Source organism: Strongylocentrotus purpuratus, unplaced genomic scaffold (genome assembly GCF_000002235.5).
Source record: "Strongylocentrotus purpuratus isolate Spur 01 unplaced genomic scaffold, Spur_5.0 spur5_scaffold_3, whole genome shotgun sequence".
Lineage (NCBI taxonomy): Eukaryota > Metazoa > Echinodermata > Echinoidea > Camarodonta > Strongylocentrotidae > Strongylocentrotus > Strongylocentrotus purpuratus.
In genome coordinates this window covers 17,852,560-17,862,826 of record NW_022145609.1, presented here as the reverse complement: position 1 = coordinate 17,862,826, position 10,267 = coordinate 17,852,560, and positions in this window count along the sequence as shown.

Genomic DNA, 10,267 nt, shown 5'->3' with positions numbered 1-10,267 from the left:
GCATTGATACTCATCTCTTCAGTGGCCTATTTCATTTGGAGAAAAAGACTCAGTAAGTCACTTCATTGCATGGTATGTTTAATGGTGCAAACTGCAAGTAATTACACAAAATAATAAGATCGATTTTAGAGCTTCGTGAAATACCAGTTAATCGCTTAAAAATTTAATTTTGTGATCTCTTTTACTTTATTGATTTCAAACGTTGATACTGATAGTTGTATCTGGAAACCTACCCCCTGGACATCAACCCCCGGATAACTACCCCAGATAACTACCCCCTAGGACAACTACCCCCTAGGGAAACTACACCCCGGACGACTACCCTCGGACAATTACCCCCTAGGACAACTACCCCTACGACAACTACCCCCCTAGGACAACTACCCCCTAGGATAGTTGTCGTAGGGGTAGTTGTGTAGGGGGTAGTTGTCCGGGGGTTAGTTGTCCTAGGGAGTAGTTGTCTCGGGGGTAGTTGTCCTAGAGGGTGGTTGCCCTAGGGAGTAGTTGTCCTAGGGGGTAGTTGACTGGGGATGGTTATCCGGAGGGGTGGATGTCCAGTGGGTAGGTGTCCTAGAACCACTGATAGTTGATGGCATTTTGTAATTTTGTAGGAGATGCCAAATATTTTCATAAGGGATTTATTCTCATGATTGAAATAAGCTTTAAAAAGTCCAGATTATCTCAATATTAAATGCATGTGGATTATCTTAACATTTGTGGCCCCATAATTTAATCGGTAAACATAATGATAAAAAAGCACTGTAAAATAACGAAAAGGTGCAGTTGTACATCTGTTAATGCCTGAAAAGTGCATGAAGTGCTTACATTACAATACTCTGTACTAATTTACAATTATTTCACGTATACCTTTTCCAGGTAACTATTCTTCCGTCCCACGAAGTGCTCCAGACCAGGAACTAGAAGGTAAACTTATAAGAATTTGATTTATGTACGACTGTAAGCAAACCCTTAGCAATTGTGAATGGATTCCTTTTAGGGAGAAAATGGTTCTAAATATATCAAAATAACAAAATTTCGCAGGGTTATTGAAATGCACATTTTAAGAAACCGTGTATTATTCCCAAGGTTACATTATATTTCTTTGATAATTACTGGGCTATCATGGATCCCCGACCAACGTATGTTGGACAGAATAATATCTTCTAATTTGAGAGTTGTTGCTATGCTATCTGGGTATAGAAGCATGCACTTCTTTATCATGAAACATCAATGAGATCTTGGACAACACCGATTCCTGGAAAACATCCTTTTACTCTTAATCAATAAATGTAATGTTTAGTATTTGTGTAAACGAGGATAAAAATGTGAATCGAAGACATTAGGATCGGCGATTTATAATCAAATATCTATTTGAATTTCAGATGTCGATGTAAAGAAAATGCAATCACTTGTACGGCGTGTGGACAGGGTATCGATGAAGCACTACCGGAGGATTTATGATGCTATGGAAACGAAATCTTTCCAGGCTGAGAAAATTATTGCTGAAAACACGACGGCTCTCTTTAATACTCACCAAATGCTTGTTGATTGGCAGCAGAGACTGACATTTACAAATAGTCAATATAGAAAGGTGGTCCGAGCAGCCTTTATTGTAGCTGATAAGTCAGGTAACACAGAAAGACATAATGTAGCCTGCGTTATCGTATAGCCCCACCCTCTTGTAGAAAGAACTCATTTCCTACAGAGTTTAAAGACTCCTCAAAAAATCCCTTTCCTGGCCCTTATTCGTCCAGGAGGGGGGGGGGGGGGGGCTAGGGCGATGCACGCTCGTCATTCTGATTTCTCTTTCACAATTTGATACGTTTTATGATTTCATTTTTATATGATTTTAATTGTAAGTGTAACACTATAAATAACATTTTTTATGAGGTTTTTTTCTTCCTTTTTCTTGGAATGTCTGAAATAAACCATGATTGTTTTCTTCTGGTTTAAGAACCGATTGCCCTCTGTACAAAAACAGAAATATCCAATCATATTTTTTGAAAAATCCACCTATTTTGCGAGTATACCTAAGAAATTTTGGCTATTGGTTGTTGGTGTTGCTGGTATGGGTTGTTATCAATGATTCTTATCGAATGTTGTTGCCTACAATAAGTTCACCTTACAGACATTTCTGATGCATATGGAGAAATGATGACGTACACATGAAAAAGTCTTCAAACTGAAAATATTATATGAATAAAGATAAAAAAACGTTTAGTTTAAAAAAAAACCGATGGTCCGATTCAATATTTTTATTGACAACATTTTTGTTTAACTTTCCAAATGACAATAATGTCCCTTTCTCAGATCACGCCTGGCCGTCGAACGATGAACTGAAATCGCTCTCACTTCATCTCACACAAGAATCAATGGAGAAGATATGCAAGAAACTAAAGATTGTCTGCATATCTGATGATGCTAATGACGAGGAGAAACGGTTTGACACTCTACAGAAATGGAGAAACAAGGTGGCAGAGAAAATTCTACAGGAGACCCACGAACAACTTTCTTCAGCCTTGGGATCTATCAACTTCAAAGGTAATCCTTTCCCGATGCATTCTTTACGTACTTACCTTTCAATGGTAGCGATATACTTCTTTATTGCTTGCAGCGAGGAGCCATTGCGGTCCTTCAACTCTATTCATTTAAAGCTACACTAAAAAAAAAACATTATTTCACAATATAATGTATAAAGGTTTTAAAAAAAAAAGAAAAAAAAGAAAAAAAAAAAAGCGTTTTTTCTAAAACTTTAGAAACTACATTAAATTTTGGTCTGACGTTACATAGTAATACTGATGATTCAACATTTTGGCGTTTGAGGACACTTGCACTTGCACACACACGCACCACTTGCACCCTTGTTTTTGTTTAGTTTATCTCTTATCTCTGTCATTAACGTATAATTAGTAGCCATATAAATATGAGATTCATATGCTAATTCTATAATTATTTATATTGAATACAACTGTCTATATTCACATTTAATTGTAATATATATCATTTGAGTATCATGGCCCCCTCTTCTTGTTAATTTGCCAATATTTCACATCTCATTTTTATTTTAGCTCGGTTGACCGTCTACTCAAGCTTTTGCTTATAACGGCGACCTTCTGCTTTCTTTCTTTATACACGCAATGGCCCAACGTATAAGTTTACTCTTACTCATGTATTATACATTTGTTTCTATATTTTGTATATTGTTTGCATACCTTATGTTTTATATAATTATCCATATTTGTTGTATAACTGATTTGTTTGATTGCAGAAAATAAAGTCTTTGAAATGAAAAAATGAATATGTTCTACATCAAGAACCAAAAAAGAGTTGCGGATTTTTCCAATGTTTAAATGCCCTCTGGATGACGTCATCCTCTTATTAAGGACGGATTTTGTTACGTCAGATAGGTCTATTCGTTACGGAATGATTATTTGTTATTCCATTTCTTCTACAAAATATATTCATAAATTACAAATGGAGTACACATTTTAATCTGTGAAGGATAGACGTGTCAAACTATTATACATTTTCTATATTCCAATGCTATGAATACGCACTAGATTTTCACATATTAGTGAATTTTGTATCAATGACAATATTTACATGTTCTTTGAACATTTTAATGATTAGATTTTCTTCTAACTCCCAGGCTTGCTGCCGTTTTTGAAGGGACAGTTTATATACAAAGTCGAGCTCGTGGATATGGCCTTTCATATGCTCTTACAGGATCTTCTACCAATCGCTGAAGCACTGGGTATCCACTTCACCAAACTCAATACATATAGGCCAGCATTCGAACCATCACATCTTCAAATTGGTACCATCGCATTACTTTCAAAGCTTCTGACAAAAATCAAGGTCGACATGTTTAGTGGTGATGAAAAGAGGGAAACGCGACCTGTCTTCTGCACTAAAATGAGTAAACTCCAATATCGCAACGTTGCCACTCTTGGCATGTTTGGTAAGATAACAACTCATTTCATCATTTGATTTTCGTTATCGTATCAGCTAAAGTACAATTTGTGTATGAATGAAATACATTGATGAGGGGGGAGTTAAAAATAAAAATAACTAGGTAATGAAACCCAAGGTTGATTGGCATAAAGCATTGTTCCACTTTTAATCCATATTTCAATTTTTTTCGGCTTTTTGCATTTAATTACTGTGGTGAAAAGTTAAATGTGAGGTGGTCATCGCAACCCTGTAATGCCCGTTACACACGAATAATTATTTATTGACGTAAGACTGTCAGCGACTGACGCATTATTATACGTATCATGTGACAGTGCGGTCGTCATCCGTGGTCGTAGGAGAAGGGAATTGCGAAATAAAAAAGTACAGACATTGCTTTGAATTGTCATGAATGCTTTTTTCTTCTTTCTTGATTTGATTATGTTTTTCAATTAGTCACAGTTTACTATTTTTGCCACACACTATTTTATCGTAGTCTTAATGGCGTAATTTTGTGGAAATGCATTCGTTCAAGGAAAATAGAAGGCTTATTGTGTTAAACATATTTGTATTAATCTGTTTTAATGTTGAAGTATACGAGATGAGCTATGGAGAACTATTTCGTATCGCAGAAGCAATGAAGCAAAACACAGGAGAAGAGAGTGCTGTTACAGGTACACAGTTTTCTGCTAAAGAAAATTATGTTTGAGGAAATATTTCAGTCTGTGAAAATATGTTTATAGTAAACGAATTACGTTGCCCATGGAAATCATGTAAATCAAAGGTTGAACACGTTTTTTCTTTTTTTTTTGCAAAGTGGAATGAACTAAAAATTAAACGGAATATAAAAAGTTTGAAACGAACTTGGTAAAGTTGTCAATATATTTGCATGCTGATTTTCTCAAAGACGAGGTTTTAATTTTAAACAATGTATTTTAGTTATCAAGATAGATATTGGACCATTATTTCAAGGAGTATTAATTAATCAGTGATTTCAATGCAAACATATCCCAACAGATATACAGAGTGGCGCATTACAGTGAGATGAAGCAGCAGGTACGTCAAAGATCGACACACGTGAAGAAGCAAGTTGTCTTGGCGCCCCATCAACATTACCTCAAGGTGAAGACAGAGACGAGCCTGACATTGAGAAGGCTGAAAGTGTACCAGGACAGCTTGGAGAGCCGAAGGATAAAGAATTAATTAATCTTCTACGCGTTCTACAACTAACAGATGAAGACATAACTGACGCCCTTGGAACTTCACACCCAATAACCACATATACGCTGTTTAAGCTATTGAAAGAGAAGCCACGCCAATCTGTTTTCAACTATCGTGCAGCTTTAGCTTATGAACTACGAAAAATGAAGGTACCTGGTCTCGCAGATGAAGTCATTGCAGGTCCGTTATTCTACACATTAGTTTTTCATTAATTCTTGAAAAAGAATACAATGATAAATATTAAAAACGTCATGTTAAGGATCAAAAATACTTTTATTCGATTTGAACAGGACAGCCTTTACATGCAATAGATTTCCATTCATATGTTCTACTACCAAATGGTCATTAGCTTCCCAAGTTACCCGTATTTACAAAACAAATATAGTTCTCTCTCTCATTTTTTTAAAGTCCAAAATTGCCTTTTAATTCACACATAATTATGTAACTTGAAATCATTAATATAGAACAATATTGACTTTTATACTGTATAATAATGAACAAAAGTTAATTTTCAGCAAAATATTCATATGATCTTTTATTTCTGTTTTGCATAGTGATGAGCGTTTTGATTGCAAAACCTTATACCTGAACAAAAGTGTGATTTGATTTGTAACGATTTATGTACTATAACTTTTTATTAATTTTGTTCTGAATTTAATTTCGAAGATCCTATTATATAACCATCTGTACATTGTAAAATGTAAAAGAATTTAGTAATGATATTTCCGAGGCAGTAACATCCATGGATAAGACTCCCAAGAAACACAGGGATCTGAATGACAGATTTGCAGAGTATGGCTTTCTAGCTCTATAGCTCGTGAGATTATGGTCATAGAAAAAGACACACAATATAGCTATTTGCGTCCAAATAGAACATAAAATACCTTCTAATCTTTGCATTTACTACCTTGTTTCCGTCAGGCAAATACATCACTAGACAGACAAGTCTAGCATTCATTGAAATCATGGTTCAGGGATGGAATAAAGATAAAATTAGAAGCCTTGGGGAGCTACTTCAGCTGAGCAGAGGAAAGCAAGACTGGCATACGACTACACCGTTCGATGAGATCACCCAGCAGATCTATGACTGGGTGGCAGACTGGACTTCTGGTAAAAAGGATTCTCTGCCTTCAAGTGCCTTGGCATTGGTGAATCTCAGGACGGAAGCGACAGCCAAGAAACACAGAGATCTTAATGATCAACTCGTAGAGCACGGCTTTCTAGACCTAGCACGTGAGATTATGATCATAGAACGACAGCTTGCTAAGTTGTAACCATGTTATGAAGAACGTCTAGAAAATATGAATCAAACAGACTTCAGTCATGAATCAAACAAATTTAATTCTTGAATCAAAATTAAGAACTTTTTAACAATAAACGGTTGGGCGTATCATTTAATAGCAGTTTAAATATGTTTTTTTTTTGGTTACATTTATCATAATGAATATAATGATAAAACAGTACTGAAAGTAGTAGTAGTTGTCACATGAGTACTAAATTTAAAAATAGTAGCAAATTTAGTAATAGTAGTAGTAGTAATAGTAGTGGACTCAGTGATATGAGTAGTATTAGACATTGATGATAGTAATTCAGTTAGTGTGCCTTTGCACTTTGCAGATTATTCAGAGATTTACAAACGAACTATATTCAAACTATTAAATAAAGGAGATCCATAATGAAGATATCACATTAATGGCATAATGATTAATACATGGTAAACATCATACATGTTATCACAATGTCTCATTTAGACATCTATTTTCTCTTTGCCACAGAGCACGTGCTTCAGACATCCTTGCGTGTATTCGTAGGTCACTAGTAGTCAAGTTTTCATGTACATGTAATATGCAAATAATATGTCTTGCTCAGTGCGTATACGTTCATTTTTTTTTACAGGGATGGGCTATGCCCTTTGCCATTTAGCAGTATTTCATTAATTCTAATACGGGAAAGGGAAAATTAACTTTGATTCAAAATTCCCGACTTGCAAAATGCATTGTAATGTTCATTATTTTCTTGGAATTGTAGTTTAGATGGCTGCTCCGTTTTATATAACCTGTAGTCTGTAAGAATAGTGTACAGACCTTAGTTGAGGTTTGTATATTTTTTGATTTGTTTTTGTAATGATAAAATCATAAGGAATTTAAAGTACGTACTCATCCATTGTTTCTGTTATAACTGAGCGCAGTATCATAGGCTTTTATTCTTGGTTTTACAGAGCTCTCTTAGAAATCCTGTTTATGTACTGAAGTCTAAAGAGACCAAACTATGCAGAACACAAAAATAGGATCATCATTATTTACTAGAATTGTCAAAATTCCATATATCTTGATGCAGTTTAATAAAGTCAAAGCAAAAGGCCAGTAAATATCTCTATATTTGATATGGCTTATGTTTCTAATCATCACATTCTCTTTTATTTCCTGTCCTAGCTATCAAATCCAAACTACAAGTTTTTATGAAAATTATTTGATTTGATTTGAAATGTGTATACATTTAAAGCATGAAAACTGTATAACATTCAAAGGAAATACTTGTACATCACACCATTTGTAATAAAAATAATGATAATATTAATACTCACCTTTTATATAGCGCGAATTACAATTCAGTCTCTAAGCGCTTCCAAACTTGGAGATTATTACCCCGGCTTTAGCTGTACTGCCATTACATAAACATTACCCTCGACATTTCGTGAATGAAGGGGTATTTTTGTCACTAAAAATTGGGTAACGCGACCACCCGACCCGACGGGATGACCCGATGATTCTAATTAAGCCCTTGTGATACATCTGCTGGCTTTGCATAGTCCATGATGTCACATAACATTATTTAAATGTTAAGAATGCTACATCTTATACAAAATACTGTAATTACCGAAACCAACAGTCTCAGTGATACAGTCTCAGCTAACTATCTAACAAGAGTTTATTTTGTCACTCTGATTGTCTTCTAGTTATAGGACTATACGGGGTACCTAAATAAATGCGACCCTTTTTTGAGTGGTGATATCTCGCGAAGCATTTTATGATCTTCAATGACGTTTTGTAGGCAATTTGCCATTATTATCACCTAATCTCCGTCTGAATTTAACAGGGATATAATTTAATACTACAGATTTCTGATAATTTTTATCCCTCCATTTTAAAATGTAAAAAAAAGAGAGCGCGTTGAAGAAGCATTTAGCTTTTACTTTTTTCATGATTTCCATTCTCAGAAGAGCTATGTACATTCCTTAACAGGTCTTTTGGGTTTCTCCACATATCTTTATTTTATTTGATAGGTAGTTATGCCTCTATGAAAGAGAGACTAAAGAACTTAAATATTCATAATTGAATGACACACGCCCTTAAGACTAAAACAAAAACAACAACAACAACAACCTTTATTTATGTGAATGATATTAATCTTAATTATTAACTCTTTTTGTATCAAGAAATGAAGCTAATTTGAGAGTTTGGTATGAAATGTTTAATCGCCGGGTGTACGTTTATTGTACACTAATGCTGTTCAACCCGCTTTCCTGGTAGCAGTTGGAAAAAGCTGTTTACAAAAATGATAGTAACTTTGATTTTCACTTCGATTCTTTTGAAATTAACTGAATCATTGGGAGGTACTATTACACGATTACATCTGAAAAAATGTGTGAGTAAGCAAATATTAATCGACTACGATGGGAATGTTACAAACTATCATCGCCGAGGTGTGCCGGGGCTACTATCATCCCGAGCCGCAAGGTTACTTTATAACGTGTTGCCAATCAATCTCTCTTAAATGTTTTGAGACACTATGTGTGCATACATATCTTTATATATATATACATATACAACAAGTTAAAAATGAATAAATGATTCCCTAAAAGGTCTTAAAAATTCGCATTTTCTGACGTTTCACAGTATCATTTATTTATTTTCAACGTGTTCTATTTTTCGAAGAAGATTACTAATGTTAAAACAACTTTTCCCTTTCTCCCTATCTGTACTTAATTGTATAAGAATGACATGCGTCTGTTTGTGTGTGGTGTGTGTGTGTGTGCGCAAAATTGTGTGTGTGTGTGAACGCTATACATTTCAGGCAAAACAGTTCAAATTTCATTCATAATTATCTCATTTTGCTTTGCTTGTTTAAGTCAGACCAATGAGACCGATGCCAGACTGAACATGACATAACACTACTTACAATGGCAAAGACAGTTTGGAGTTGGTTTAATGGTATGACTAGGGTGTTAATAAGTAAATTGACCTTCAGCTGATGGATTGTACCTGATTCCGCTAGAGAATTGAAATACATTTGTGTTAATGTACATATTTTGGAGTTGTGATGTAACATTGCTACGCAGAGCTCTCTGTAAACTCTTCTACATTTGTGTGTTTCAGTTTCATTTGTATTCTCATAGGGCATCTTAATCTGGATTGTACTTAGGACGAGTCTAATGAAATATCTTTTCAAGAACTTTGAAAAAGAATCACATTTTGATAGCAAATCGCTATCGTCATTAAACTAATACTGGATTCACTCCCGGAGCGTTTATCAGATATTTCATTAGACACCTAATGATTATGATGGAAGTGACAGTGACAAGTACAAAAAGTGTATATCCCGCATACTTGTAGCCTGTGTAATGGAGAATACAATTATTCAAATTATATTTCTTGTACAAACATATTAAATTGCAAACCAATCTTTCTTTTAAGTATGTTACAGGCGTGTAGTTTTCGTAAAATGTATACATGTTTATATAATAACTTCGAATGTCAAAATGATCATCTCATTATTGCCACATCGTAATCATTATCATGACGGAAATAAATTGTATGCCTTTAAATATAATTTTTCGATATAGCCTACATGAGTTGTTCATCATTATAAATAATTGTCAGTAAGGTAGTGCAACCAGATTCATCGGGAGGAGTCTACTTTCAGATCACACCCAAGATCTTTTCCTTTGATTATCGGATAAATGTATCGCAAAGGGAGCCACCCTCTTTCGCACCATAAATAAAACAAATCCAGAAACCCTCGTATCGTATATGAGCGGGTTTGTCAGGATAGTGCCAAATAATAAAGGACAAGATATGGTAATTATACTAATATG